This window comes from Electrophorus electricus, chromosome 23 (genome assembly GCF_013358815.1).
Source record: "Electrophorus electricus isolate fEleEle1 chromosome 23, fEleEle1.pri, whole genome shotgun sequence".
Lineage (NCBI taxonomy): Eukaryota > Metazoa > Chordata > Actinopteri > Gymnotiformes > Gymnotidae > Electrophorus > Electrophorus electricus.
The window spans coordinates 5341310-5348829 of NC_049557.1; positions in this window are offsets into that span (position 1 = coordinate 5341310).

Here is a 7520-nt window from a genome sequence, read left to right on the forward strand (position 1 = left end):
AGCTCCTTCTCCTGCTGGGTTCTTAAGGCAAGGGTCAATAAGTGCTTAGAAACTTTCAGCAAGTAACGTTTTCATCCAGAAGCAGTAAATGAAGGCTAGCTCCCTCTAACACATTTGCCGTAAGAAACATGGACAATATATGCACTTTATGGATGTGTTATGTAAAAGCATAATCATCTTAGGGTGGCAAAGTAACAGACAAAGTAATGCATAAGCAGCTAGAAGAAGGATTTGGGGATTCCAGCTGTAATGCATTTAGGGATTCTTATTTAAATCAAGTCTCCCTGAAAGCTGCTACAAGTGTCCAGCGAGATGCCAGTTGAGTTTAATCACACTGGAAATGAAATAAAAATGACAATGCGTAGAATGTTTTGTAGCATCAGTGGAAAAAATGCAGCCATCTCCAGGACTATCTGAAGGTAGCTGCGTAAGTCCAGTAAGTTTTATAGGGGCCGTGCATCTGTGGAGCTTCTCCACTGAACACAAGCCTACTTCCCTCGAGGGTGAGAGACATGCAATCACACACCCTACTGGAAATCAAGACAAAGATGTGAGAGAGAGAGAGAGAGAGAGAGAGAGAGAGAGAGAGAGAGAGAGAGAGAGAGAGTGTGTGTGTGGGAGAGAAAGAAAGAGAGAGGGAGGGAGTCATAAAGAGTGAAAGAAAGGCAGGGCTTTTTTTTTTTATTTAAAAGATGAGATGAAAGTTGGCTGGCTGGGGTCAGGCGAGGCCGCGGCAGGCGTGGGCGAGGGCGGAGGAGACGGAGCTAAATGGAGACGGGGCTGAGCAGAGTTCAGGGATGAGCGCTCTCCTCCACCACACCCACTGCTCCTCTCCTCTCTGTGCGTCCCGCGTCCCGTGGTGAGCGAAAAAGTGTCGCGCCCAACAGGACTGAACGAGGCCCGTTGCCGCAGGTAGCGTGAGTCATATATCCAATATATCTCACAAACGCCGGACGGGGTCGGATTTATGGAAATATGGCTTTATCTTCTTGCAGATATTGTACTGTATGGTGTATGGATACAGGGTTGTGAAGGTTGGGTTTGTGAGAAATTTCATCAGTAGCCTTAGTGCGCCAATCAGGACTCTACGTTTTGTTTTGTTTTTTTCCACCCATTTAAATGTTTTCAACGCCTAATTTTCGGAATCTGAGAGAATTTCAAATGGAGTCCGAAAAAGTGAATGAGAGAGAATAGAGTGGAACAGAAAGAAATGGAGAGAGAGAGAGGGATACCAGGGGAGGGATGACTAACTGAACCCGAGCCTTCAAGACATTTATCATTGTTGGTGCGCTCCCTTCATGTGCGTGCTGTTCTCCTCATGGCTTCATCTCATTCTTCATAAGGCATTTCCTCTAGTTTTCCTGATACGATCTATAATCTGCAGTGCTGTGTGAACGTCTGGGTGGGTGGGGGGGGGGGGGGGGGGGGGGGGTTAACCTCACATGGCTGTGTAAAGTACATTGAGGTTGGAAGCACTGGCTGGAGAGAATTAGTCTGCCTCGGTCAAAGACCCAGAACACACAGGCCAGGAGAGAGTCGTACTGGTAGCCAGACAGACAGGAGAGGTGACTGTGAATGTGTTCACTAAAGAGAGTTCCGTCTCTTTGCCGCAGGGACGCTGGAAGCATGGATCCCACCATGGAGTATGTTAAGGTAAGACCCCACCTTTCTCTGTTTGCATGTGTGGTGTGTCTGCATGTGTGCCAGCGCTGATCTTTGTGCAACATGGCTGATGATGTTAGATGCCACAGGGTGAAGTGGTTGAAGGCAGGCCTGACTCTCTGGGCTGGGCAGAGCCAGGTGTTTATGGTCATGCTCATTCCTCCAGCTCTCTGCCACTACAAGGCGTGAGCTCAGTGTGACAGAGCAGGGCTGAGCTCTCTATGGGGAGCCTGCAGCTCTCACACACGCAATATGGAGCTTCTGTTTCTTCTTAAATGGTTCTGGAAATGTAGTTACATGGATTGCAGTTTATATGGCCATTGGCTTGTGAACAGGTTTACACAGCTATTCCAATGGATTGCCTGTTCTGAGTGGCTTTGGTACAGCGTGGCTTGATCCGGGCCTAATTCGGATATAAAGAAAAGCTTTTCTCTTGTACAACAGTGCTGAGCAGGGACTTCTTGCCTGCAGGGTTGGGAAGCAGACTTGTGATAAGGTTCACAGAAGTCCCCCTCCAAAGCCCTAGAGAACTGCTACTGAAGCACAGGAAACTCTAGAGGCAGAGTTTACACAAACAAAATCAGATCAGCTCCATTTGAAATCACATCAATTTTAGAGAATACTGAGAACATCCTTTTTAAAAACAGCAGCTTCATCAACTATGGTTCCTCTTTGAGTTTAGAAAGCTGCACCACAATTGTACCCACACCCAATGCACACATATGGACACCAGAGTGTTTAATCTAATTATGCTGTTGTGAAGGGTTGCCATTATTCCTGGTAACCTTGTTGTGCAGAGTTGGGTGAGGAGTGTTATTTCTCCAAATGGGCTTGGGGCGGGGCTGTGGGTGTACTGGCTGGATCAGGTTTTCTAGGGGGCCCACCTGCAGCAGTGCACAGCGATGAGGGCTGTCAGACTCTCAGTTCACCCTGTCGGCACACATTCTGTTCTCCCAGGCAGCCAACCCCCTCACACACACACACACACACACACACACACACACACACACACACACACACACACACACACACACACACACACACACACACACACACACACACACACACACACAGACACACGCGCACTCCAAGAACTGATCATGCAAGGGCTCACGGGTTTTTGCAAAGAGTAAACCATTCACCTCAATCTACCTCATACATACAATACAGCCTAAAATAAACAGTAATGCGCGTGCACACACACACACACAGTTACTCAATGAGTGCATGCCATTCACAACTTTGCAGAAGTGAGCATTGATTCAGAAAGATGACTGAGTGGAACAGAATCTGAATCTCCTCCACTTTATTGTTCATGTGATTCTGAAGTGGAACCTGATAGCAGGCGACTTTAGAATCCATCCGGAGGCTTTAGGTCATCCTCCTTCTCAGCTTGTCAAAAACGCCGAAATATGAGATACACGGGAAAAACTCATATTTCTCAATGACTGAAGTATGTGAGTGAAATACAGTGAAGGTCCGAAGTATCTGTTTATCTACAGAATATCACACAGTTAGGTTAAAGTTAGAAACTAAAAGCAGAGTCTGGTTCTTAATTTTCCCTAGGTTTGTTGTGCGTTGTATGTTGCATGTATGAGTGTGTGTTTGTGGGATAATACCTGGATTCAGGAACTTCCTCTAGGCCAAGCTTGCTTCTCACATCTCCATGATGAAGGTAAACCTCAGCTTGCCCTCATTAGATGGTGTAGGATTTCCTGGGTTCTGTTTAACCAACACCACAGAGACAGTGCAGACGTGAACACACCTGGCACTTACACTCAACCTGTAGGAGAAGGCGACAGTATCTCTGTCTCTCTCTCTCGGTATAGGAGGGATTTTTGTGGATTTAACACCAGAAAGTATGTATTATGTAGCATTGTGGCTGTTTATAAATGTGTGTTTGTAGTGCAATGTTTCAAGTCACTTAAAATATGTCTGAGAACTTGAAATTTTAACCAAGATTGAATAAATTATCCTGTTTATTATACTATTTAAATTTGAGCTATGTTTTAACATTCAAATGGAGCAGCATAAGTGTTTCAGCTAGGGTTAAGACCTGCATGTCTTCTCCATCTCTCCCAAACTGGTGGCCGGTTTTGAAGTCGCTGATGAATGTTTGCCTTTCTCTAACAGGACGTTAGCAATCAGAGAAGGAACATCAAAGTGCCTATGTGCTGATGTCACTTCCTGTGGCCAGATGGCCTGTGCTTGGATTACAATAGAAGTTCCCGTTTTGTGCTTGCCAGCGCTTAATGTCAAGGTACAGAGTATTTGTGCAAAAGCAGAACTTCTACCCCAGAGCTGCTTGAGGGCTTATACAGGTTACAAGGATGTGAACGCTCTCAGAAGCTCTCCTCTATATGTACAAGGTCATAATGTGATTGAGAGAAAGTGAGAGAGAGTGTGTCATCGCTGCCCCATCCCACCGTACTGATCACAGGGCTGGACAGTGTTGCGTGTGAACCAGAGACCGCTTTTCGTGATGATGTGAGATGGCTATTATCCTCATCGTCCTTTGGGAGTAGAGGAAGGTGGGTGGGAACTACTTGAAAGAAGACTTGATGTTTAAAAATAGCATTTGATTGGGTGGGGAGCACATTAGCCCCTCGCCCTCATCCATCTCCCCCAATCACCACCACCCCACCGCCACCTCCGGAAAGGGAGCTGAGGAGGTTTGGGAGAGAGAGTCAGTGTCATAAATTACAGTGGCTTAATTGCACTACTCATAAAAGAGACCAAATAGCCTTAGTGCGCCAGTCAGGACACAGAGCCGCTGTCTGGTTATGAGTAAAAGGCTTTTCAGTGGTAACACAGGTGTTTGCTGTGACATCTGTTAGCCAGCAAGCACTGGAGATGTTGTGGTGTTTCTGAAGCCCCAGTGAGTATTTTTTTAAACAGAACTCCGAGACAATTATCTTCTCATTGTGTTATGGTTGCATGGATTTATGGACAAAAACACACACACACACACACACACACACACACACACACAAAAAAAAAACCCCAACAACATTAGGGTGACAGGTAGACAGAAGTAAGGCAAAATTAAGTGACAGAAACAAAATATGATTAGCCAATGGCTGACCTTAATGTGCTCATGAGCCAACAACCTTTCACACGAGTATTTGAACAGAGCTCTCTCTCACACACTCATACACAGTGTCTGACTGCACAATAAGCTGTTAGGACTCCTGATAGAGCTTTAGAGAAACAATGTGCCTGTGTTCTCCACGTGAGGTCTGCTGCCCTCTGAACCTTCTGAAAGTTCTTCAGCCAGGCTGAATTCTGAACACGCTCACAGCAGCCTTTGGGACAGCCCCGTGTTGGCCCAAGACTGTCCAGAAGGGTTAGAGCTGATCTCAGAGCGGTTATGCCCGACTTCCGGTGGCGGAGGAACATTTAAGATGATTAGAAGCACAACAGCTCCACAGGCTCGCCCTATAAGTCAGATGCTGCCGGCCTGGCTTGACACACTCACAATTAGTGGGCCAGTGTGCAAAGGCCCCTCTCACAGCACCTCTCACTCTTTCACACAACCAGAAAGATTACCACTCCATTCAGAAGACTCACTAACACAGCAGGGAAAGGCTGAAAAATGTCTCCACATGTCTGCAAAATCTGGAGAGAAACTACGTTAGAAGTCTAAGATTTTTTTCTGCTGGAATACACAATCCGCTGTACTGGCACTAAGGTGTAATGGTCATGTAGACACAGTGACACTATGCCCTCTAGTGGCAATACTTGTTTATCACAGAACAATATGTAACTTATGCAGGGTGGCCTTTGTCCATCGTATAGTACCTGGAGAAAAGAGACCACTTTCTGAACACTTTCCACGAAGAACACTAAAACCTTCATGGTGCAAGTTGTTGCCCCGAAATGTAAAAAAAATTGCTTACATTCATGGTTGCATCATGGTTGCATGTTGGCAAGTGGAATGTTTGGATTAGTTTTCCACTGTTCATTCAACCCAGCACAGCACAGTGGGAATACACAGTGGGAATGGAGCCATACACTACAGGCGACGAGGTCTACCAAAAATATACTCCCTTTAGAGGTCTTTCAGCACAGTCTCTCAACACAGCTTTTAACTGCCATCTGAGAACATCATAGTTAACAGGCTGTTGTCCCATGTAGCCTGCTATAGGTCCTTGAGGATGAATGTATATTTACCCTGGCCTGCACCTCTTGCTCTCAGCTCTGTTTTTAAACCAGTCCTTTACTCACTCACGAATACAAACACCAAGCAGACTCCGTTTCCCACTGGGCTGTATCTGCTTGCAGGACTCTGGTACTTTATTGACTGTAATTAGCTAGTTTAGGAGCTGACCCTCTGGGAGAACATTCCAGAATTGTTTCAAGGGTGTGCCAGCCAGCCATAATGTCTTTGTTTACCTCTTCAGAGTGATCTAGGGGGTGAGGGGGGAGTCCAGAACAAAACTTAGCTGTTGGACATGCAACTTTTAGCTTCCATAAATGGTTCTGTTGTAATTAAGTCGATAGTACACATAGTCTAGCTGAATGTTTCTCTCTTATTATTAAACAGGCTTTCTTTCTCCACATGACTGATATTCTGGTATACTATTAGGCTTTCTTACTTTTTTAACACATAGACAATGTCCCTTGTTGGCAGCACTGGAAGTCTTTCCCCCAGCGGATGTGCCGTATTATGTGGGGTAATTAATAACGCACACCCTGGAATCATTAGTTGGTGTTTGTGTGTGTACACATGTGGGTGCAGGAGTACACTGAAATATAATGAATGCACTGTGTAGACCGGGGCCCAGTCTACTTCACGCAAGCAAACCAAAAAACTATTATGTTGTGTATTTTAATCTCCATGGCTTTCAAATGCTCCTTACACTCATTCCTGCTATCAATTCTGTTGATGAGAGATTTGCCTCAGTGGAAATGACAGAATTCTAATGCTCTTACGAAACTGGCTAATCAAGAGAAAGTCCTTGTGTGCCCCCTTTCAAGACAAGCCCCTCCACTTAGCCAGCTAGCCGGACTCGGGCAATAACATTAAGTGCTGTGAACGGCTTGCGCGTTAGTGCCCGAGCGACGGGGATGTGGTCATCTCAAGCCCCCTGTGGTCCTTCACTCTCGGTTTCCCTGCAAGGGCCAGGCCAGCTGGGGGAGACAGACCAGCCGGGGGGGGATGCCCCTGCACACGTACCCCCTTCCCCTGCTATCGTGCTGAGGCTCAGAGTGTAGCCCGTGGCAGGACAGGGCTAATGCCATGACACAGTCCTGCTCCCACGGGTGCGGGCCTGTCACACCCAGTCACACTGCTGCTTCTCTCTGCCTCATCCACTTTGTAATGCTTCACAGGAGCAGCTTTCACTGCTCTTTAGGAATTAGCTTTAAAATGTCACCAGAGATGGAGCGATATTAGGATTTAAAAAATGTTTGATGTCAAATCCTGTTCTGGAAAAGAGTTATTTAGATAAATAGAGATTGCATTAACATTTAAATGGCTTAGTTTTTTTGTGTTCCATAACACAATAATGCTGTCATTTCATGTTATGCTAAAATTGTGCACAGACGAGGGTCAGCCAGCCTGAATCAGGAACAAATTTAAATTTCAAAAGAAATTTTACATTTACATTTGTATGACTCGTGAACTTCTAACAGTTTTAAGATCTAAATTTCACTGTCTCTAATTTTCAAATAAGAAAATCTTTTTTAAAATCAACACAGTGATTGGGCAAGATTTAAAAATGTAACATCTTAATACTTTAATAAATTAAATATAAAATAATTAAATATCTTAAAATTGCAGGTGTTATTCCATTTTAATGTTCTTACCAGTGCCATTATCATGTACCAGTCAACACACAAACCTTTCATATATG